The 26,577-nt window shown below is 38.3% G+C and overlaps 1 protein-coding gene across 3 annotated transcripts in view; it reads right to left on the reverse strand.

Moving 5' to 3' along the window:
- fibcd1b (fibrinogen C domain containing 1b) overlaps positions 1 to 26,577 on the reverse strand; it is a 147,132-nt gene that overhangs the window by 46,811 nt on the left and 73,744 nt on the right. The gene's annotated exons all lie outside the window — the stretch shown is intronic.

The raw sequence follows: 26,577 nt of genomic DNA on the forward strand, positions 1-26,577 counted from the left end.
TAATCATGATTACTGTATAATCATTGCTTATCAGCAGCATCTAAGCATTGTAGGGATTCTCTCTACATCCTTAAAGAAATGCGCTGCCTCATCTCCTCATTCAGAGTGCTCTGTATTCCTCTAATATAAATCCAGAGATTGATTTCCTCCCTCATTCCAGAGATATGATCATCAAACCCAAATTCTGTTGTCAGATTCCAGGTCCTTTCTCTCATCAGTTCAGCAGTGTTCTTTCTATAGGAACTTCAAATGTCCTGCATTTCCAAAGTAAAAGTTTCCAAAGATACCAGGCCTGTTGCATAAGACTAGTCCCTTGCAGTCATTATATCCAAGTTAGACAGGACAGCAGCAAAAACTCCTTTAATGATAAGTCTGGTCATTTCAAATATTTTCAGACTGTAAGCTATAGCCCAACCATAGGCTGTATGATCAGCAACATGTTCTCATCCCAAGCTGTCACATATTTCCGCTTTGCAGTGGACTTCTGTGTCTACATATTATGTTCCAGGTATCCTTTTGCATCTTCTCTTTACGTTCCGAGATGCCGCTGCTGTGATGTCAACACAAGCACATCGCTTCATGTGGTTATGCTTAGGCAACAACAGCACAAGTCAACCAATGCCAAGATGTCAACAAATGCACATGCTTGCACAGATGGTTAGGATTAGGCAACAAAGTAACAAATTATTAGGATAAGGGAAAGGAGGCACATGGCAAGGGGTAGAAAACAACATCACATTCAGACTGGAAGCGAATACCAGACTCCCGTGCAAAAGTCCGAGGTTTGCTGGACCCATCCACCACCCCTCCTGCCTGCCCTATAGGCCCCCTCGTGCCGCTTACATTTCGTGGTAACTGGCAGTGTTTCAATGTGACGCAGCAGGTGCTTTCAAGCCATATGACAGCGTATAATAACCCCGATTATGCCTGGCCATGTTCTCACCTGACGCTGTCCAGTGCCACTTCATGCGGTTACACAAGGTGGCTTTTGGAGTTGTGCTCTTACGCCAAAAGCACTGCCAGAGCGGAAGTTCAGAATGAGAGTGGGCTGAATAAATTGAGTAACATGACAGTTCTCCAAAAGTGAAGCCATTTCTCCCTGGTGGCTGGATGCAGGACAGGTCATAAACCCCGCCCGCTTTTTGATGTTGAAGGTGACATGGGGCAGTAAAAAAAACAAAACAAAACACAGAAACAAAGTATACATCAAATGCATCTGATGTTTTTTTCTCATTTTAGGTAGTTGTTATCACTCTGCTGTATGTTAATATATTTATTTTCTGATACGTTTGGGTTCAATTACTTATTTGATGCTATAAAAAGTGGGGTTGACATCATGACTGATTGTGTGCCAATTAATGTACTCACGTTCAATGGCGCTGCTCAGGATTGGTCAGAGGGGTGTATGGGCAGAAAGTCAATACCCCAAAGATCACTATTATGCAGGCTCTTGCTCCAAATAACATCAATAATGCAAGGTGACAGTGGCCGCATCTCGGATATTTTAGATTAATTTTTGCACAGTGGGAGGAACTGAAGACCTGTCATCCATCTTTATATACAGTCTATTAGCTTGACCAATACAGAATATTTGAGGCCAATACAAATATTGACACTTAGGAGTTCTAGACATCGGGCTGGGTGATAAGGAGTTAATCAAATATCACTATATTTTTCCACTAATAATCTTGACAGAGGTCCAGAGGGACCGAAATGTTAGTACAATCAATAAACTGTGATGCTGAGTGCGAGCAATATGTGGGATATTCTTTGATCATTAAATACCTTGAAATTAATATTGCAAACATATAAAAGGTTGACTACTGGTGCTGTTACATTATATTTACAGTATTCAATTTTTGATAAATTATCATTAGTAACGTTGATACAAAGTGGGTAGAGGCAAATAATAGAACAGTTAAAACAGTCTGGTAAGTTCAGAAAATGACATGACTTTTCTTTAATGCAGCCTTTGAATCCGGAAAGACATTTCCTGTAAACTATGACCAAGATACATACTGAGCAGAACATTTTACAGGGTAAAAATCAAAATGCCAACACCCTGTGGTGGACAAACAATGAAATTATGACATTGTTTGCGAATAACTGCAAACCTATTTTGCCATTTCTGTACTGCAGTTTACTATGTACTGTATATCAAGATAAAAATGACTTAAAAATAAATATGAAAAATACACTTTAAAAAAGGTTAAATAATTGCCAAAACAGTTGAGGATTGTAGTTTTTAGCAAATGTTACTCAAACAGGAGTAAATAATGCATTCATTGGTATCTGTTTTCAGCTATTTCCACATTATTCCCATATACGCAGTCCTGCTGTTGTAAATACTCGAGTGGCTTTGTTTGTCAGTAATAACAGAACATGCCAGCCATGTAACAGAGTAGCTCAATTATGTGTTTTGGACAACAATGGCACAGAGTGACAAGATATATACAGCACTGGTTACACAGGCAATACTTGTCTTTTCATTTGATGACTGACAATAACAAATATATAACATCACCTCATCTGTTTACCTCATTACAGTCTCTTAGGTGAAACCAAACACACGTTTGAAAATTATGTCTTCTGCTTCTGAACACCCCATGCATGTACTGTAACCCTATGGCATTCTTATTTCAATGAGACCTGAGAGGTCATAGCTTGTCAAGTGCTGCGTGAAGCTGTCAGCTAAACATAACGAAACAAAGGGATTTGTATCAGCTGTTGCATAAGATCCTCACAAGCTTTGCCTCAGTCACGCTGCATTAGTGTGGTGTCCCAGTTATCTGGAGTGATGACACTGATTATACTTCTTAACTTCCTTTAGCTGCCACGGAAATCTAATTCGACAGTTCAACAGAACTTGACTCCTTGTATTCAATCTAAATCAGAGGCCAAACCAAATAATGTGACTGTTATCAGCATGAGTAATAGTTTACTATAGTGCTGTGTTACTCATTTACAAATGATTTTACAAGAAACTGTATCCCCCGGTTACAGATTTGACTTTGCAGCACAACATATATATTTTTCTATCTGTATCTGTCTATTGGGTAGATGTTTATTGCTGCAGACTTCAATATTAATGGATGATATAAAGTCTATATAAATAATGCAATAATTCATTCATAAATAGGGCTGGAGGGTAGCTCATTTTCACATTCCAAGTGTAATGCTACAGAACAGCTTAACGCACAGATGGAGTGGTGTCAACTTCACAGTAATTCAATTAATAATACAGTATAGAAATATTTCATGTGTGTCAGAGTGTTATTGTACTTAACACAAGGCGTCAATTGTTCTCACTCAAAGTGGTATGACAGCTGAAGAGGATACACACAATGAAAAAAGATATTAGAGATTCCAGGGATATTTTAGACATACATATTGTGATTTGTTTTTTGAGTTAGAAAATACACATAAATAATAATAAAACAATGAATAACTGTGTTTTAGAGGCTGTAGTGACTGAGGTGTAAAGCTAGAGTGATGACACTGATAGCATATGAAACCAGAAGACCTAATAAATCCAGTGGTACCAAACATGTGATTTCACTATCAGCAAGTGGGCTAAATTATGCTTTAAAGTTAGGTTAAATTTAGGCAAGAGGAAACTGGCACAGCCATTTTCAGAGGTCCTTTGACCTCTCACCTCAGGATAACTTCATGAAAGTATGTTGCATTGATACCCACAAGTTTGCCTTTTACAGATAAGCCCACCTTATGCTAGTTTCATGCAGGACTTAAACCATGCAGGTTTTTTTTCATGCTGTGAATGTGTTATTTTTGCCTATTGTATTTGAATATTTCTGCATACGGAGGTATTCAAACATCTGAGATTCTTATGGATTCAATGTGCCAAGTTGTATTCATGTTTGATGATGTTAGCACCCACAGTAGCCATTTCTTTGTAGTGATACCATTTCTTTGAATATTGTAAAAAATGACCTTTTGTGACCTCTAGGATAATCACAGCCCCATGAACCTTTACATCACAAGTAGAGGCCTCAGTTGATGTATGGCTACAATAGTTACATTGGTGATGAGGGGGTTTCCAAAACAGGTGCTTACCATCAAATCACCGAAAAACGCAATTCTTTGAAAATTCTCCAGATGTGAGTGTGTGTGTTTATTCAGTCATTACACATAATACAATAGTATGTAAGCTTTAACAATACAAATAGTATACACAAAATCAACAGACTGTGTTTAAAGCAGTGACTGAAAAGGCCCAGGCCGAAGCAAAAGCTTACATAAGCCTGTCCTTAATTCTGAACAATTAAAGCTAGCCTCCAAGAATAATAATAATAATAATAATTTTTAAAAAAAATCACCCTGACATGTCAAAAGTTTTTTATACCAAATCATAGTATGGATTTTTTTTACGATGTTTCTTAGTGTCTGGGTGTCTTCATGTGGTATTTTGGAGGATTTTTGACCATTTTTATCAATTCTTGAATGGTAAAACTTGAGCACCAATACTGTCTAACAAATAGTATCAAACCAAAACTTACTGCAACAGCTCACGAGACATAACTGAGCATGGGAATGGCCATCATATACTTCCATCATAATGTTCTAAGCCTCTATACACTCGAAACTTCGAAAGTTTGAATGGGCACCTAACCAAAACACAATGCTGTTACAGATTTATGAAAAAGAAAAACTTGACACACAGTGCTGAGCTGCAGCTTAAATGAATCTTCATGTTCCCTGTATCCAGATGATGTATACCACTTCACTGTGCCATACTGTTGACCTTATCTACCCCTAAAGACGTCCTGCCCCTCTCAAACAGTAAAACAATGGCTCTATTTGGGTCTCAGAGGGTTATTTATCTATAGTATGAGTATTTTGTTGAGAGCCCTTCTTACTTTCTTTCTGTGCTCCAGTGTTCACTAATGCCTGAGTGATTTTACATTTTCATCCAATGGTTGACACACTAGCTCATAATAAAATATGAACTCTGGAAAAAGGATGTAGTTTACCTCAATGAAATCTTTTCATGGTCATATTAAATGATATTATGTGTGACTCACAGGGGCCAATAACCTGTTAATAAGGCTATTACTGCAATGATGTCCTGATTAGACTAATCAAAAGCCCTTGGAAAAAGGCTTTGGCATTTGACAGTGCAAACAATGCACCGTCATCATGTTACTGATATGTCGGCAGGGCACTCAAGGACTGTGAGGGAGCCGGCCCCTGTTGTGTTTTCCACTGATTGCCTGGGGTAACTGGTGAGATTTATGTCAACGGTTTGTGCGAAAACCAACTCTCTGGTCAAGGCACTGCAGAAAAGCACTGCTGGCTTGAATGTGGAGGCCAACTGCTGGTTGGAAAAAAAATGACACCGTTCATGTCACTAAATCCTCCTTGAAATAATGACCTTCCAGCTTTCTTATCTCACTCCCTCCTTCCTCTTACCCCTCCTCGTCCCTACATCCAAATTAGCTGAAATAGAGAAGACTCCAAATTGATAACGCGGTTAAAAATGAGGTAGAGGTTTTCCTTTTCATCCATCCCTAATTGTATTTTTTCTCTCCCCTGGCACTCACAGAGTTAGCAGCACTTGAGGAGGAAAGAAAATTGCAAAAAGTGCCCCTCAACTCAATATATCACAAGAAACTTCAGAAAAAAAATCCCAAAACCAAAGAATGTCAAACTGATATGTTGGACTACAGTCAGTCTTTTTGAATAGATTTAGGCTATGATATCTCAAACCCCTAATTTCTATTCAAATTGTCCATGGCCTTTTAGAAAAATGTATTGTTCGTATTATCACAGCTCTGAAAAAAATCAAAGCCTGTCTGGCTGCATACGTACTGTAGAGCCACCTGACAAAGACACATGACAAAGATGTCTGATAAAATGAAGATGGAAATAATAGCATGATTATCGCTATGCTCTCATATTAGCTTTGTTCCAGTGACACAGATAAATCCCAACCACAAGCACAACTAGGAGACAATGCATTTTATTAAAGGGGAACTATTAAGCTCAATTACAGGGTTCACATTTGTATTTAGGTTTTCACTACAGCAGGTTAAAATGCTTTTATTTAAAAAAAAACCCCAAAACTTTATTACCCCCATACTGTCTGGACTGGGACACCTATATTCACCCTCTGGCTGAGACACTCTGCTTAAGCACCTGTTTTTTTAAAGGTCCTCATCCAGAAAAAAGTCCAGTCTGCTCTGACTGGCCAGCATTTCCAAGTATTCCACATTTTGGCATCTCTGCATCCTCATTGCAGCTGGTGAATAGCAGCATTTTCTACTGTGAAAAAATCACAAGTAAAAGCTTCTAAACCACTCACAAACGCACATGTTCCAGCAGGAATATGATGTGAAATTTGGGAGAAATGAACAACATCAACATGGCATTTGCATGTACCTACATGTAGCTCTGTACTCAATGACTGCAAGCATAGCTACACATTCTACTCAAAAAAATTACATATATGTGTATAGTGCTAAATCACAAGGTCTGGACCATGTCTTTATTCAATTAAATAAATGAAATATGCCTATATTATTCATCTAATTTAAGTGTCAGTCTCTACTGCATCACTTACTGAGTATACTGGCACTTTCGCTGGGCAAAATCACCAATAACATTTTCAAAACCAAAATCCTCACAGTTTGACATATTTCAGCAAGAATATAATCCAAAATCGAACAGAAATTAACAACTTCAGCAACCAAAAATACATGCTCAGCTTGAAGCTACATGCAGCCAGGAAATGACTGTTAATGAGTAGCAGCATTTTCTTCCCTGAAAAATGATCAGTAAAAGCTTCTTAACCGATATCTTCACAAAGGGACGAGCTTTAGTGGAAATATCATCCAAAATCACGCAACAAAAAGAGATAAAATTGTCAACCAACTTAATAAATTAACTTGACATCAGCTTGTATTTATACGTAGCAGTGAACTTGCAACCAGGGAATGACTGTGACAGAGTAAAGTCGCACTTTCCAAAATGAAAAATCTCATTTATAAGACTCTAACCATAATCAGACATGATTCAGCAGGAATAAGAATCAAAATGACACGTTTACGTGACTTAAGCATGTAGCTACATGTAGAAGTGTGGACTGCATGTAATTACTTGCAGTAGTGTGCCTGAAGCAGAAGGCCGTCAAGAAATCTGAAAAAAGAGGTAACTTTGGAAACTTGGGCCACATCTAATATGAACTTCTGACATTGTAACATTGGTTTATATACGTAACAGAATTCTTTTTAAAAAGCACAATTAAATCCCTTTAAATTCAGGTTTAGTGTTCAGTCTGGTAGCTGTGGTATTTTAGGTCAGCAGACATCCTTGAAGCTGGCTTTCGTGACACACCTGACATCTCTCCCTAATGCTGCTCTGATAGAAAACCAGAGACACCGGAGCACCTGCAGTACCTGCTACTGTGAATCACTGCGGCGGTGAGAAACTGGCCAATGGTCACATGAAGCGGCACTCTACAGCAGCAGGTTAACCAGCACGCAATTCAGTTCAGATTAGGGTTAACACTCTTGTCTTTCTGGCTCTGCCTCCTTCCACGTCTAGCATCCTTGTAAGACTGGAGAGCTCCTCTGAGGTTTAATTACATGTTGACCCTAAAGGTCAGTATCTCTGCGCGCGTTCCCTGGAGACATGGAGCTCACAGAGACTCCAATCATTTTCTTTCACATTTCAAGAGGGAGCAGTGGTCGTCAAAAGCGGAAGGTGGAGGGACGGTTAAGTTGTTGACGAAATGCGTGCGATACATACAAGCGTTTCTATACATTGCTTGTGTGTATGTGCTCAGTTATGTGCATTCTTGTATATGTTTGCATGTGTTTGTGCAAAAAGCCAGAAACTTCATATTCACTTAAATTCCCGCATGTGCACTTCTCAACTGTTGGTATGTATTTTTATGATTACGCATCCTCCATAGTTAGTTTGAGACTCTATGTCTACCTCAAGGAAGACCTACCTATATATGGTGAAGTGTGCCTGCAAGTTGACCATGGATACCTGAGCTGGACCAGTAAATTTAGCAACACAAATAAATGCCTCATTCACGCTTGTCTTTGTTGTACTTGTCCTCATTTGTAGTCTTCGTTTTAGTGTGTCATTGTACTCATCTTCATTTATGTTGTACTCGTTTATTGTACTCATATTTGTTGTGATTGTATACTAATACTTTTACTCATATTAAACATGTGCTGACTGAAGCTTCAACAGGTGTCTCCATCCTTCAGAAGTCATGATAGAAAACTCATACTATCACAAACCTGTGCACTATACCTGTGTGTGTGTGTGTGTGTGTGTGTGTGTAACTGTATATTGGTACTGAACATGCAGTGTTGTATAAGTGTGTGGGTGTAAAATATTAATGTTGAAGTTTGTGGGCACCATAACAAAGTTCTGTTGCTTCTGGCTTTTTATCACTGATAACATGTGAGTGAAAATCATGCAGAAATATGCAGCCGAAAGGCAGATAAGCACACAGTACGATCTGCTCTGTATCTTACATTATGCTTTCTCGTAAAGAACTCCCAACACTGGTCAGCACACGGGCAGAAGAGACAGGGTAAAAAGGATTTTAGAAGACTGCATAACAACAGCTTTTCAATTTCACCTTTAAAGAAACAAAAGTCAACAGCCCATTTCAGAGCGTATTTGCCTATAAATGTGAATGAATGCCCTTTTACAGTTGCACATGTTTATAGTGTGGATCAAATGCTTGTGTTTTATAGAGCCTCGACTACTGTGTCACCTCACCACACCCCCCACACACAGACACAAACACAGTTTCCACTGGGACGCAGCTTAACATCCCGACTGACAAATCCTCACACACAATGTCTGGCTAGAGGGCAGTGCCTGACATCAAAGATGTTTCTGCCAAGGTCAGAAGCTGACAGAATTGTTGCATTTGGGTGTGGGGGCAGGTGATGCTCTTGCCATACACACACTGGGAACTGCAGTTGAGATGCGGCAGACATTTTATTGAAGGGTCGAGCTATGTCTCTTTGTTTCATAACATAAAGTACACAATGATCCAAAAACTGACCGACAAAATCAATCCTAAATGCAACCTGTTTCCACATTAGTATATTGGCAGCAAACACAATAATAATAGCTAATGGAACCCTGTGCAGTCATACTTATTGAGTTCTAAACATTGCAAATGTATTTTTTTTTCTGGAAAAAAAACCAACTCTCCATTAGGTGTATCTGCATTCCACTGCACATGCAAGTGGAAATTGTGTCCAAGTGAAATAATTATTTGGGAACACTAGTGAGTGACTCTGAGTTGTGACAGTGACAGTGAGCAAAATGCACTGAGCTAAGCTACGATGCAAATAGGGCTGTCCCGAATGCATTTTTTTGGCTCTGGAGCTTCAGTAGCCAGAGGGTGGGGGCACTGGGAGGACAGCTACACATTTCTCCATTCTCCGCTGAGATGGACAACTCAGCACTGCAATATGTCTTTTTTTTTTTTTTTTTTTTTCCATTTTGATCAAAAACATTAATATTTAGGGATCATGTTATTCTACAGAATTGTTTGTATTTTTTGTTAATAGAAACACTGAAAAGCTTTGGGGTCTTATTTGCATGTTTTTAATTCCAAGGGGTTTGTTTGAACGAGGTTTATATCTATGCACTTTTTGTGGCATCATCACAGCTTCTGACAGTTTTTCTTATCGTGGATAAATTATAAACCTACAAAAATTATTCTAATTTTAGGCTCTGAATCCAAGACAATGCCTGACAAAACAGAAGTGCAGAAACAAAATACTAGCTCAGGCTTTTAACATGCACTGTTTTTAGGTTTTTACACACTAAAATGTGTACATTTTTACATTTGCACAGTCATTTGTGTGTAACCCTGGTATTTAGGAAGGCTGGGATCATGTGACACATGTGCTGATGGGAATAAAGAAGGAAGTACACTGCATATGAAGGCAGGTTGAGGTGGTGGATGGGTCACAAAACACAGGACTTTCAACAGGAGACTGGTGTTTGGAATCATGTGTACTTTGAGCATTTGTTATCATGTGTTTACAGTGATCCGAACACAAGAACACAAGAGTGGCGAACGATAGTCATTTGTTGCGTTCCACCTCACAGCATGCCGCATAGATGCAAAACAAAACCGGCTCAATAAAGTTCATGTGTTGTAATGATGAGAGTTTGCAGTGAAGTCGGCTTATTTCAGTGGCTTGACCTCATTTACCGCATTCACCCTGGGACTTTTGTCCTTACATAAATGATGTATTTTGGGTTCAAAACAGCGATTTTCGCCAAAGACAAGTTTGCACCCATGACAATGGATGGTCATGCAAAACTTTGCATCTAATATGACAAAAAAATGGGTCAGTTATAGAGCATCTTCAAAACAACCGCTGCGTCAGTACTGATGACAGTCCCTGCTGGAGAGGCATCAGGACACAATAGCATTTACATTACAAAAGAAACATGGTCAAAGGCATCCCAGACTACTTCGCCAACTGGTTTGAGTGATCAGCTCACAATGCATCATAGTAGTCGTTTACATCTGTATTTAGCGCTGTTCACTTGCATTCAGGTGTAAACAGGACCTCTGAGTCATTTTCAGGTACATCATCAACATTTTTATTTTCCTAAACCTAACCACAGTAACTTTACTTCCCCAAACCGAAAGATGCTCAACCATATTTCTCCTTGTACCCTAACCACAGTAACTTTACTTGCCTGAACCTAACCTCCATTACTTTACTGGAAATGTTATCTTAAGTACGCAAGAACCATTGTATGAGGACACGCTGACTAACTCAATTATATTGTAAATATTCATTTACAATTTATTTGTTTTCATTAAGAAAAAAATCTGAATCCAAAATTAAAAAAACAGAACAACTAACACCAACCCAACAAACAAATTTTCAGGTCCAGCCTTCCAAAGAATTACTTGCAAAGAGCAGTGTAGAAAACATGCAGCTGCAAACTGTTGCTTTCACCTAAGCAGTTGATTCTCCCAGTCACATTTCAACTTATATCTTATCAATAATTTAAGCTTCAAAATAATCTCTAGTGTTTTGATCAAATACTGTACAAGAAAAATAAGGTGTATAAGAGAAAGAACTCTACAGTTGTTGTTTCAGCCAGTCAGATACATTTTTAATCAACAGGCCAGAAAAAAAAAAAAACAAAACTTGATGTGGACATTTAATACCCACAGAATTTAATCAACACTTTTCTTGTTTTATTTCTAGTGTATTGTATTGCAAAACATTTTTTGTGTGTGTGTTCTCCATCTCTACAGCGAAATAAAGAATGATTCTGGGACGGTTATACTTTCAGCTTGTTCTCATCTTGTCGCTCTGGCACTCTCCATCAGTCTTTCTCCATATTGCAGTGTTTTTTACTTTATCCCTTCTCCTTGCAGCTCTTAGGTAATTAATTCTTTATACACGCTGATCTACATGCTCCACAAAGCCCAAACAACTCATCTCTCAGAGGAAACTTTTTTTCAGAATTACCACTGCCATTTCTGCAGCAGCAGATATTTACTGCAAGAAAATGCATCAGAGAAAACATTGGACACAGGGAATTTGTTCAAATGCGGTAACTCACAATATGGTGGCTGTTGTTTATGAGTTAGACAAGAAATCAATCTACAAGAAGCAGCTGGCAAGCCAGAAATTACTAAAAATATCCTATACTTTTGCCTTGATTATCTTTCACTTCAATAACTACCTTTTCTTTACCTAAACATTTAAAAGTCAGCACAGACATTATAGTAAACATCCTCCTTTTGGGGTTCAACAGATGCAGAAAATTATCTTCATTGGAAGAAAATATGAAATTTTGAATGTGAAAAAAAAAACAACAAAATTTCTCTTACTGTTCCCACTGAATCTAAAAGTTGCCAAGTTGTACAGCTAAAGTTGATCACACAGCTTTGTTTCTTCGAACAATTTTTCATTTCTGATGCAGCACAGTACAGCACAAAAACAGACAGGCCGTACAGTTGAAGGAAAGTACCTTTGAGGGGAAGAGCGGCTGCTGTAACATGTTATGTCAGAGTGTCTGTGTCAGCAATGCGCCATAAACTAAGTATTGGCAGTTAAAGCCTCATGTACTCTTCCTTCCCAGTCAAGGGAACTCTGTGACAGTTCGCCTAAAAGAGTGAGACCCATGTTCCAAAACTGCAACCCCAGTGCAGCCTGTCAGGAAGAAAAAAAAAAACAAAACAGAAAAAACCTCAATTGTATGCAGTAAAGAATCAGAAAAACAGCCTGCCATATAAATGTATGTATAAATAAAAGCACTCACCATACACCAGTGCTGTACCTAACACATTTTGTGCCCTAGGCAAACTTCCCCTGCTTCAAGGTACATGTGTGAAAAGTAGCTAATAAACAAAAGTAATAAATAACAAACAATAAGAAAACACGCTATGTGCAAATTTGTCTTACTGTTTTGTTTTGTGCCCTGGGTGGCGTAAAAGATACAAATTAAATTAAATTAAATTAAATGAATGTTGGTAGTAGTCATCTGCTTTAGGCCTGCTACTGCAAGTGTTTACATTATGTAGCCTAGAGTGCTATGTGTAGCTCGATGCTAATTTGAGGTAAACTATAATCTGCAGATCTGAAACATGTTGTTGTCCCCAGTTTCAGATTATATTTCTGCTGGAACATGTCCGGTTGTTTTTTAAAAACTTCTATTGATTATTTTTGACTGTGAGAAATGCTGCTATACTCTGTTTGCCATGATCATGACACTGTTAAAGTCAATCTCTGGCTGCAAGTACAATGGTACATGTAGCTACATGCTAATGTCAAGTGAACATATTATCTTGGTTGCTAAATTGTTAACTTCTCCCCAACTTTGGTTCATACTTCCGTTGAAACATGTTCGGTTGTGAAGATTTCAGTCGAAAAAAACTTCAACTGGTAATTGTTCACAATAGAAAGTGCCACTATACTCTGTATCAGTCATTCCATGGTTGCAAGTACAATGCTACATCTCACATCAGCTTGTGGTAGATTTCTATATTGTTATCTGATCCAAGTGCATAACTGCAAGTGTTTCCATTTTGCTGCTACATGTTCAGGAAAACATCTCAGATAATATTTCTGCTGGAACATGTCCAATTGTTTTAAAGCTTTTACTGGTGATTTTTCACAATAGAAAGTGCTGCTATACTCTGGTAATCTTGGTTGCCAATATTGTTAGTGTCTTTCTGGGTCATATTGCTGCTGAAACATACAGTTATAAAGATTTTGATTTAGAAGCTTTTACTGGTGATTGAAGTGCCACTGTACTCCAAAACAGTTTTTCCTAAGCTGTAGATACTGCTACATGTAGCTACGAGCTAAGAACAGGCAAACAATCTTGTTTGCTGATGCTGTTAGTTTCTCCCCATTTTTAAAACCATCTACCTGCTGAAACATGTCTTGTTGTAAGGATTTTGTTTTCAAAGCTTTTACTAGTGATTTTTCATCGTAGAAAGTGCCACGATACTCTATAACAGCCGTTCCTTGGCTGCGGGTACACTGTTAAATTTAGCTATAGGCTAATAACAAGTAAAGATGTAATATTGATTGCTGATGTTGTTAGTTTCTCCCCGGTTTTGGAGCATATTTCTGCTGAAACATGTATTGTCTTAAAGATTTTGATTTCAAAGCTTTTACCGTTGATTTTTCCCAGTAGAAAGTGCTGCTATAAACAGTTACAGTCTTCCCCCCGGCTACCATGAAGACCCAGAAACGCTGACCAATTAGAGCAGTCTCGGCTTTTTCGGGAGGGGGGACTTACAGAGACTGTTGCTTAAGCACAGCATGTCACACAGAGGGTGAATACAGGTATTCCAGCACAGACAGTATAAGTAAAATGAAGTTTGTTTTTTTATATTAAAGAATTTAAACATGTTCTAGTAGAAACTGTATTGCAGCACACCAAAGTGCAGCTATTCAACCCACAAACAATAACGCCAGGTAAAATAGCCAAATAGAGTTAACAAGAAAATCTCTGATCCTTCACCATCTCACCCAGCACTTGCCAAAGGGCTAGCATTGGCATGATCACATTAAACTCCCTGTAATCTCTGCAGTAGATGAAGGCTACTTAACAAGCTGCCTTAAGCTCTTCAGCAAGCTTTCTGTCAACTACTGGGAGCCCACAGCGTGCACAGACGGACACCCTGACTGACAGACCAGAACACAGCGAAGAATAAACAGAGGCACTCTGAAGCTGATTGCGGGAGATTTACAATCTGGCATGTGACTGGGTGGAACATCGGAACTGTGCCAATAGCTTGTTAGCTGCTGGCATGTACACACTGTGCACACTCTATGTTTATATGTTTGGTGCTTTGGCAGCAGATGTCACTTGGTACCGCTGCTCTATACTGACTAACCGAAGATAATTTGTAACATCTTCAGAGAGTGATTAATGAGAGATAGTATTACACAGAGAGAAAAATACTTGAATAAATATAGAAATAAAGAAAAAACGTGCGTTGAGGCTAATAGAATCCGCCCTGAAAGCCGCCTCCTTTCATAGATTTAAGATAGATTAAAACAGACAGGCGGAGGAATTGCTAACAATTTTCATTACATTGTTAAGAATATTGATGATATGGTGACAAATTCAGTACTGTCTGATGAAAGCACTCATAAATCCACAGCAGTCTGCGGAATTGCTATCTTCAAAGGGGACTGCAAACATCTGTTGGTGAATGTTTTATAATCCTATCAGAAAGACAGATGTGTTCTGGACACAGCAGCAGCAAACAAGAACAGAAGGAGAAACACAGCCATCCACAAACACTCTTTCTCTCTCTCACACACACACACTCCCTCTCACACATGTAAACACAATTTCTGCATTTACATGTACTTAAGTAAAAAGATTATTCCTGGCTTTCAGCAGTAACCTGATTTTTCATACACCATAGAAAACAAGAAACCAGGTTTTCCTTATTGGGTTACAGGATTTAGGGAAGCCAGATTAACACAGGTAGATTTCTGCTAAAGCTTTTTAAACATTTTTTAAAAACCTGCCACGGGAATGACAAAGACCCAGTGCAGGGGAAGACTTAGTATCACACTGGTAGCAGTGTGGCAGGACAAAAGAAAAGATCACAACTGATAGGCATAATTAGAATTATATTAATCACATGAAACTCCAACTGAAACTAAATTTAACCACTAAATCATTAATCTCATTAACTGATTGCAGGTTGGTAAAATTTAAAATTTAACTAATGCATAGGATTTAGTAGCATTTAGGGGTGAGGTTGCAGAACTGAAACTTCTCTCATGTGCTATATGTGTAACTACAGTGGTCAAAATGAAAACATAAAAATAAAAGTAGCCCTAGGCTGTCCACTCTGGGCTACACAACATGGCAGACTCCATGGGAGAGGACCAGCTCCTAAGGTAACAAAAACACAACAGATCTTATTTTCAGGCGATAATAAACTAATTAAAGCACAGTTACACTGTAAAAAGAAACTTTTTGTTATATCTTGAAACAGTCAGTATCTGGTCTGCCTTAAAATTTTTAAACTGACTGAATTTGAAAAAACAAGTTGAATCAATAAAAAATTATCTCAACTTGTCTTCTCAAATTCAGTCAACTTAAAATTTAAGGTAGCATTGACACAAACCTTTTTGAAGTCAAAACAAATATTTCTTTATATATACAATTGCTACGTATAGATGCCCCCAAATCCTTCACACTGGATCTTTAAGAGAGATTCTCCAGCCATGCTAGCAGCTCTGTGACACAGTAGTTCTTTGAGTTAAATACTTATGCCAACACGCTAAAAAGATCACATTGACAAAGCTAATATGCTGATGTTTAGCAATGTGACTTGGTTTGGAGAGGTACTTGTCTATACTTTGTAGAACTCTTAGAGTCCTTAGCTCAAGATCAGGGTGAAGATCATGGAGAGGTGTGGCATCACTGTTGACTGTAGACTTGTGACAAACGTTTTGCTCAAAAAGCATTTCATCCTTCTGAGATGGCAAGTCTATGTCAAGACATTGCTGAACCATGTCTCTGGAGGTTTCAGCACCACTATAAGCAGAGGCATGAGTACTGGGGCCAGAGCAAATTACTAATAGTAATTTGTACTCATATGGTTTCTCATCCAAAGTTGGGGTAGAGCACCAGTCTTCAGACTCACTTTCCAAAGAAACTGGCTGTTTTTTTTCCACTTATATCACCACCATCTTAGTTTAGCATGTTAGCATGCTAATGTTTGCTAATTAGCACAGCTGAAACTGATGGCTGATCTCATTATGAAAGCTAGGAAAGTAAACGGAGTATTAATTATAATTACCAAAGATGTAAATGTCTGTAACACATTTTATAGCAATTTTTATACCAATAATTGTCAAAACATTCACTCAAAAATACAGATATAAGCCTCATTGTGGAACTACATGATAAGTCAGGGGATGACCAAAGTCAGTAGGCATCTTTTTTGGGGGACCATATATGAAATTTGGTACAATCCATCCAGTGTATGTTGAGATATTTCCCTGGATAAGCAAAATTTTGACTGGCTAGTGGTGCTAGAGGAAAAATTAACGGCTCAAAAAAGGCATTTGGGTTCATCCCCTGGGCAACATGATTGTCCCTACACAACCTCATGGAAATTTCTTCAGCAGGAGCTGAGATAGGTCAGTCAGGACTGAAGTTGGGAAACGGCCATCTGATATTGTCATACCTATAGCTAAGCTAGCAAAATAAATAAATAAAAACACTAAAAATGTCAATTCTAAACCAAATATCTGATTAAAAAATGTGGTCGCTAGCAGAGCAGAAATTGGAGTATTTACTATCTGCATGTAAAATGGGGCTTAGGCAGAATTGCACCAATTTAGCACTTACAATATATTGTAAAAACCTGAGTTGTCATAGTAACAGGGATTCTTTGGCATGCCAATATAATGACTTAAACTGCTTAATCTTTTACTAGGCAACATATAATGGGATATAATAACCCAAACATAAATATGGGCCCAACCGCAGTGACATTAGTGGGAGTCCTATTAGTGTGCTTACACATGAACCAGAGACTAAATCAGTAAATCCTAGAAGTAGCCGCCACACAGCTGTAACCTTTCCTTACATAAAATCCGCCTAATGCCTTTAATATCCTAAAGGACATGTCTGACACTACCTGTCATAATGCTACTGATAGACAGTCATGCTGTCTCTCTGCAATAATATGGCTCCTTATATCAGTCAATGAGACCACAAATGGACCTTCTAGTCCAGACAGTGAATTAAAAAGTTACAAAAAAAATAACTAAAAAAAAACAAAAAAAAAAACATCCACACAATACACTGAATCTAAACATTATAAAAACAATTATGTTCTGAACAAAACTTAGATTGGTCTCTGAAGTTTTCAATTTCCCTGCCTTACAAAACATTTACAGATAAGATGCAACTGCAAAAACAGCCATTCTGAATTTCTTTTTTTTTTTCCAAACCAATAAACTAACAGAGATAAAATATTGAAGAGCCTGTGGGCCAGATAGAGATACTGAAAAGCCCATACCCATACACTCTGAAATGCTCAAAAGGCACTCTGAGCCTCTAAAGGAGGAATACAACATGCACACAATCGTACATTCAATCTAAAACTTTTACATTTCAGTTCTTAGCTGAATTGAATATTTGAGAGTGATTGCAGTACTCCCTATAAAAGCACCATTTGATAATGCAGCCCCACACTGCACTCTGATCTACTTTCATTCATTATTTATGTCATGGTCATTTTTAGTCCCTTCCTTTTAACAAATAAAATAGTAATAATAGAAGACATTACCAAAAGCCGTGAGGCTGTGTTTAAATGGCATTGGAAATCTCCCTTTGCCAAAACAGGTAGGCCACACGCCCCCCCCCCAACGGATTACTTTATCTGAGTGAGGGGTTCGTGTGTGTATACATATTTTAGTATGTGTGTGTGATTGAGTGGGTCTGTAAAGCACATATGAACACATATTTACTGTGTGTAGACATGTATGCTTCAACTTTATCGATTTTTTTTCATGCTACAGTCCTATACTCTTCTCCGTTTGTGTTTTGTTTGTATGTGTGTTTAGAAAGGGCTTGGGGCCTCGTAATGACAGCTTTTTTTTCTTTTATTTCCTATCTGCCATCATCCCTCCTACCTCTGTGGTCACACAGGGCGTGAGTTATGGCCGTGGAGAAATACTGACCAATTTCCTCTTACAACCATCCACATCAACCTGTACTAATGTATCCTGTCTTCTCTCCGCTTCCTGTTTGTTCTTCAAATAGACTCTAAAGGACATATTATTGTAGTGGCTTAGACTGTATTGAAGTGAAAAGAATGCCCCCATCCTCTTTCACAAAATGCATAGCTTTTATATATATGTATACAGTACTGTGCAAATGTTTTTGTCAGGTGTGAACAAATGCTGTAAACTAAACATGCTTTCAAAAATGTAAATAATAATTGTTTATTTTTATCAATTTACAAAATGCAAAGTGAGCGAACAAAAGAAAAATCTAAATCAAATCAATATTTGGTCTTACTACGCTTTGCCTTCAAACCAGCATCAATTCTCATAGGTACACTTGCACAGAGTCAGGGATTTTGAAGGATTATAGTCAGGTGTATGATCAACCAATTATACCAAACAGGTGCTAATGATCATCAATTTCACTTGTAGGTTGAAAACAGTCAATAACTGAAACAGACACAGCTGTGTAGGAGGCTTAAAACTGGGTGAGAAACAGCCAAACTCTGCTCCCAAGGTGAGGTTGTGGATGACAGTTTCATGTCACAGGTCATACACCATGGCAGGACTGAGCACAGCAAGACACAAGGTAGTTATACTGCATCAGCAAGGTCTCTCCCAGACAAAAATTTCAAAGTTTCAAGATGTGCTGTTCAAGCACAAAGAGACGGGCAATGTTGAGGATCGTAGATGCAGTGGTTGGCTAAGGAAACAGCAGATGAAAAACACATCTGCAAGCTTAACTCCCTTCGAAATCGGAAGATGTCCAGCAGTGCCATCAGCTCAGAACTGGCAGAAACCAGTGGGACCCAGGTACATCCATCTACTGTCCGGAGAAGTCTGGCCAGAAGTGGTCTTCATGGAAGAGTTGCAGCCAGAAAGCCATACCTCTGACATGGAAACAAGGCCAAGCGACTCAACTATGCACAAAAACATAGGACCTGGGCTGCAGAAAACTGCCAGCAGGTGCTCTGGACTGATGAGTCAAAATTTTAAATATTTGGCTGTAGCAGAAGGTAATTTGTTTGCCGAAGGGCTGGAGAGTGGTAGAGTAATGAGTGTCTGCAGGCAACAGTGAAGCATGGTGGAGGTTCCTTGCAAATTTAGGGCTGCATTTCTGCAAATGGAGTTGGAGATTTGGTCAGGATTAATGGTGTCCTCGAAATACAGGCACATACTTATCCATCATGCAATACCATTTGGGAGGCGTATGATTGGCACAAAATTGAATCTGCAGCAGGAAAACGAACCCAAACATACCGCCAATGTCATTAAGAACTATCTTCAGCGTAAAGAAGAACAAGAAGTCCTGGAAGTGATGGTATGGCCCCCACAGAGCCCTGATCTTAACATAATCGAGTCTGTCTGGTATTATATGAAAAGACAGAAGGATTTGAGGAAGCCTACATCCACAGGAGATCTTCGGTTAGTTCTCCAAGATGTTTGGGACAACCTTTCAGCTGAGTTCCTTCAAAAACTGTGTGCAAGTGTACCTAGAAGAATTGGTGCTGTTTTGAAGGCAAAGTGTGGTCACACCAAATAATGATTCGATTTAGATTTCACTTCTGTTCATTCACTGTATTTTGTTAATTAATGAAAATAAACAATTAACACTTACATTTTTGAAAGCATTCTCAGTTTACAGCATTTTTTCACACCTGCCTAAAACTTTGCACAGTACTGCATATATATATATATATATATATATATATATATAATATATATATATATATATATATATATATATATATATATAAACATGTATAAATGGGGTTTATCATGCTACAGCTATTGTTTTATCAATTAAATTGTGATAACATAACCATACTGTATTTCACTACATTTGAATACTCATTTGACACTTTATTACAATTGAGAAAACAACTGCCTCACATGAGATAACACTTCAGTTAAAAACAAAAAATTCAAAAAAAAAAAATCCCAAAGGTTCCTAAGAACAACAATTTCAAATGTTACAGGTTTCCATACAACCTCACTCTCCTCTATGTCTGCGCAGATAATTTTACCTTGTGGGACTGCATGATTCATAAAATCACGCGAGAATCGAAAAATCACGTGAGAATACAGCCCTACACAGTTTTCCCCAGGCCCCCAAGGAAGGGTGCTGGGCTTTTAAGTAAAGTTTTGTCGTGGCCAAACAGTGGAATTACAACTCTGGAGTTTAACGTAGTTTAGAGGAGATTTTAAAATAACGAAATATATAATGTATACGATTAAGCCTAAAAAAAAAAAAATCATGATATTGTTTTAAAGCCACGTCACACAGCCCTAATTACATGACCCACTGAGCAACTTTCATAAGAACGAGCAGGGTCCCACCTATAACGCTGTATCCAGGTGTCTTAATACATCCATGAGTCCCCAAAAGGTTCCCTGAAATGCACATTTCTATTTCTTAAGATAGTGAAGGCATGACTCGCCTCCACTCTCTCTGATTGGCTAGAACTTGTTGGTTGGGTTGGTTAGGTTCAGGCCAGAGGTGTTGAAGTATGATATAGGGGTGTTGGTTAGGGTTAGGGTAAGAATATCGAAGTAAGCCAACCAAAGGCAGAGTAGGGAAACTGAATAGTTCCCTCCAGTAGAAATGCTATTGCCAAATCTCAACCAGTGGACACATTTCTTCCATCACACAACATATACTGTCACTGAATGCACTCACTAATGTCAGTTACATAGCACCCATCTAAATAAGCTAACATTACTCACCAGTCATACCAGATCAAGGAAAGCTGCAGTGGCAAAACACCTGAGAGCACTGAATTGAGAAATGATGCATTTTAATGCTAATGAATTCAGCTTTTATTTAAATGAAGGAGATTGTCTTATTTCTTCATCCGAAAGTTACACAGTCTCGCTTTGAGGAGGGTTTTTGTTAAGGGTCATGTTTGCTTTGATTGACAGGATGGTGATTACAGCTCACTCCACCCACCAAACTCTACTCAGGATGCACAGCTGTGCCCGCATTTGAATTTCCTGACTCCCAACAGCTGACAAAATGACTGTGAGCTTAAATTCAATCTCCATATTTTACTATATGCCATGGTATTTGTTGTCTCTGTGCTTGGCTGGCTCCATAAAGCAAACGCTGTGCACGAAGCAAAATGTATGATCTGGCACACCTTATGGGCCCATAATAAACACCTGGCACTGTGTTTGAAGAAGTTAGAGCTAGGAAAAAAATAGCCAAAGAGTTTCTTAGAAACCTCTACTGTGTCCTCTCGTTTATCTTCACATGAAAAAGGGAAAAAATAGACACACATTTATATATGATCTATGAGTCATTATGCCCTGGAGGAAGTACTTCCCTATGTTCCTGTGACTTCTTTGATGTCAGCGGCACCTACATCACCAGTATACGTATCCCTACAGCCAAGAAAAGTCAGGTAGCACACGAAACTCATTACTGCAGATTTGTCTTTGTTATCCCCTTACTCTACAACATACAAGCATGCATTTACCTCACACTGTATTTTTCTTTCTCTCTATGAAGGAACCTTAATTATTACCTTCTGAACCCAGGGAGAAACAGTTCTATCTTTAAATCATTCAGCAAAAACTATTGATGAGGAACCGCTATCATTTGTGCAGAAATATGGCATTGAGTAATTTATAGAATGGATAGTCGCATGAGATAGCTACTACTTCGGCTTTATTATTCAGTGTGTAGTTTTTTACTCAAATCGCCTGGTTTTAAAAGCTAATTTCTTATTCATAAACTTAGAAACTGTGCCATTTGTGGGAGGCCGGGTTGGGTTGGTTTATACTGTTTGATTATGCATCATGTAGAGCATCATGGAGAATAGTTTCTTTGATAACAGAAAATGGATGCCTTTTTTTAAATAGCAGATTAACTCTGATGGATTTTTTAGAGGTAAAGTAAATCTTGTTGTTAAAATGAAACATAAACCCTGTATATGAATCCATACATTAACACATCCACATATGCAAAACAAAAGTCCAGTGAGCACCAGTTGATTTGGATACTGTATAAAGACGTGGACCATGCGATTTCATGCAGATCATTATATGAGGTTACTTTGCCTAATGATACACTAACATCCTCTAAGGAATAAACGTAGTTATGTAAACCAAAAATTTCATCTGTACTGAACCTGAAAAAGTAGTTTTTGGTGCAAGCCTAAACCCAACTGTGCCACACTATTCCTAACAAACATAATAATAAAATAAAATATTTTTTTAGCAGGAAAGCACAATCTTTTCCAAACTTAACGGAGCAGTTTTGGTGCCTATATGCATAAGAAGACCTTGCAGCCACTAACATTACAAGTGTAGTCATTAAGACAGAGAAACAGTTTTTTCTTAACATAAAGGAATTTTGGTGCCCAAACCCAACTGCCACTTGCATATAACAAAAGGATTTTTATTTTATTTTTTTTTTGCCTAAAACACAATCTTTTACTAAACTTAATCAAGCAATTTTGGTGCCTAAATGCCTAAACCCAACTGTGCCGCCTCAAACTTAACAAATGTTGTTATTTCGACCAACAATCTTCTTCTTAACTTAACCGAGCAGTTTGGTGCCTCAATGCCTAAACCCAATCATGCGACCACATATGTAACAAAAGTAGTTATTTTAACTAAAAAACACAATCTTTTACTGAATTTAACCAAGCAGTTTGGGTGCTTAAAGACCTAAACCCAATTGTGCCAACCTGTATGTCAGAAATATAGTTATTTTAACTGAAAACACAATCTTTTTAAACCTAAACCCAACAGTGCCCATACCATGTAATGTGGTGTTCAGAGGTCATGACCATGACCATTTCATGTATTTCTGTGAGATTACGCTGATGTAGACATATGAAAAGATATATATAAACACAACATCCTCCTAAAGGTCATCACTGACCGATGCTACAGTTCTGCTGATGGACATCTTAATCTATCTGTCTCCTCCTGTCACCATTACTTTAGATGTCTGCATTATCCCAGAGGCTTCCTGAGGGCTACCTTTTCACTGCAAATACAATAGAACACAAAGATGTAATCACAGCCCATATCTGAATTAATCCATTTCAGAGTATGGGAGGAAAAAAGAAAATTGCTGTTCCCCTATTGTGTCTTTTATCTATAGGGCATGTCTCATTCCCTCTCTCTCCACATCTAATGTTTTCACTGGGCACTCTCTCTTCTTTGTCTCCTCGGAGTCCCACTCTCTCCTCCCCTCTGTTCTCCTCCCCTCTTCTGAGTAACCCGCTCATCTCTCAGTCTGTCTGCAGCAGCCTCTGCAACAGTGCTACGGTATGTCAAAGTATGCTAATGAGGTGGCGGCATATGGCTCATTCCTTATTTAAGCTCAGCCGTCAGACAGACAGTAAGCCACTCAACTCACCAGGCATTTCGTCTCCCTACCTGTCCCTGCTGGATCACACCACGCTGATCTCTTAATGAGGCTCAAGCGTTATCGCAATCAGCTCAACACATCAGGCAGGATCAGTAACTGCTGCATTATCACTCCAATCTGAGCTGCTATGTAAATCCTTTTATAGGACAATATGCAAAGAGCCGTTACTTAACACTTGTGCGTCGCGTGAAAAGGGAACGCGGCTTGGATATAAAAGCATGCTCGCACTCAGAAGCTATTTCTGTATAGGTGCACGCACTTTGGCACACACACACACACACACACACACACAAACACACACACAAGCATTTACCCACTGACAGTCTGGTATGTAGCTCTGTTCCATCATGCTGTGCTAAGCACTCTGTCACTCTGACAGTCTCGTTTTATTTGATGATAGGAGGGTACGACCTTGCCTATCTCACACAGTTAGTCACCGATTTACAAGTGCACACACATACACACACACAACTCACTGTCATGACTTGAGTTAAAGTTTGATATGTGCGTTAGAAGTGGAGGTGCAATATAAAGTGGGCAGAATCAGGACATTTTTTGCCTTTTTTGCCTCTTTCTAGATAAATGATTATACTTGACAATACCTTTTATAGAAGCATGAATGGTAGCACAACGGTGTTAAAAGTCCAGAACAGTAGAGCGCACACACAAATACATTTGCATGTGTTTTGCAGACAAAGATTGCTTGCAAAGCTGTTTACAGGTTTGAGAAATCATTGTCATTGAAAATATGGAGATGTTTTTTACACCTTTCCAGCATTTTCACACATTCAAGGGAGGAAGCCTTTAAACGGCCATCCAGAGTAGGTTTAAAATATCCGTGAAAATGATGTCAAAACCACAGCATCACACACTCAAGATGAAAGAAGATAGCAGATTTTATTTTATAACTATATGAAGTTGGTTTACTTATTCCCTTAACCCTTTGAACTCTATAATAGAAATGGTGCACCAGTGCCTACAATGGTATTTTTGCTTACTGTGATGTAATTTCTTGGAGTTCAATGTTTCCTACAAAAGGACAGTGTAAGTGTGGCAGCAGCAGACAACTTTTTATTTTCTTTTTTAAAATCATTATCATATAATCATATTATTCTGTGTTTTCACTCTATAATCTGACATCTTTGCGGGTTAGTGAACACAGCATTACAGGCAGAGTTTTCATGGATTCTTTTTTTCCCTCTGCAGCAGTTTTTCACTCATGGATAATTGATCTTTTGATCTGTTCACATCTGATCTCATCAATAGACAAGAGGAGCTATTTTGCAGCTGTTTGTGAAGTGAGGGCAAAGTTTTAGACTAAGCAGAATTAACAGTTAAGTTATATTTTCTATGCCCCTACCATAAAAGGTGGCTTTTGGCGTCGGTACATTACACCAAAATCACTAACAAAGTGGCGCTGTTCGAATACTTTGGAAGTAGAATAACGATTGATAAAAGCACTGAAATTGTGTCTGAGGCTTTACAAAATAAAAACATAAAACATATTAATCTAAAAGACTTTTAAAATGTTGAAACATAATAACAAACAAAATATTTCTTCACACTCAATATGTTATTTGAACTATATACAATTTTTAGTTTTAGAGATAATTTTAGGAGGAGAGTGCAAAAGCATTGTGACTGATTCATTATTCATTCCTCTGGCGCCACTGCGCGTTTTTGAACCACACATAACATAGCCCATTGGCGTCATTATGAGTGTACAGCACAATGTCACCGAAAAACAGAAGCCTGCAGTAAAAGAATGAATGCTCTAGCTGTTATGGTTTTTATGTGATATCGATATATATAGGGTTATGCAAACAGTGATCTCCTGCAGCCATTGCAGGGACCTTCCTGGGGAAATTCTGATTATTGTGAAATACTACTCACTAGCACTGCAGGTGCTAATGAAGTAGCAGGTAACATTGTGTAATGACCTACAGTGAAGATAGACGCCTTGGCTTTCTGCTGAAAAAAAAGGAAATCGGCTAAAATGAATTTTAGCTAATATGGTTTTTATTTTAGATTGATGTGTATACAGGTTTATGCAAACAATGATCACCTGCGGCCATTACTGGCATAATCATGGCAAAATACACCATTTTATTGCCATATAAGGTAAGTTAACTTAAGGTCATCACATGGTGGCAGCAGAGACAGGAGCTTTCTGCTGCAAAAAGAATGAATGCTCTTGCTATTATGGTTCTCATTTTAGATGTATTCAAACAGAATCATGCAGCTAATGTTTTTAAAGGATTAAAGCATGATTTCGTGCAGCTTGTATCACTTTGCATGACTTTAAAAGAAACAGAGAAGATTCCCAAAACAGTTCACTGTACAGAACTTGCAAATCAATCCCTGAATACGCTTGGACAGATGCCAAAATCAGCCCCTAGATACTAAAATGCATCACAACCTGTAAATAAATAAATAAATAAAATAGCTGTGATGGATCCATGTAGCTGAAATTTCAAACTGCTTAAGAGTTACAAGGCCTTCTCTATTAAGAATCGCTCCTCTCTCCCAGAGGACTGCTACAGTATACTTCACAACAAAGGGAAATAAATGGCTCTAACCAGTAAGATGATGTGTGCGTATATGTGTCTGTGTGTGTGTGTGTGCACTCTCACAGTAAAATACATCTAAACCACACTTCCAAATATAACTTCAAACAGCTCCATGTCAATGTTTGTTCACCTCGCTGTCTCTCACTCCCAAAAGACACAGCGCTTCCAGTATACAGTCTCACTTAAACAACTATGTTTGCTTTAGCAAGGCCAGACAACTGACAGATGTTTGATCAAGGGGAAAAAAACCCCACAAACACTTTAAGCAACTCTAACTATCTCTTTCCGTTTTGCCTTTTTCAAGAATCCAAAATCCTCTCAAAATCATATTACACAAAAGAGATTTACAAAGGCAAAA

The sequence above is a fragment of the Plectropomus leopardus genome, chromosome 20 (assembly GCF_008729295.1).
Source record: "Plectropomus leopardus isolate mb chromosome 20, YSFRI_Pleo_2.0, whole genome shotgun sequence".
NCBI lineage: Eukaryota > Metazoa > Chordata > Actinopteri > Perciformes > Serranidae > Plectropomus > Plectropomus leopardus.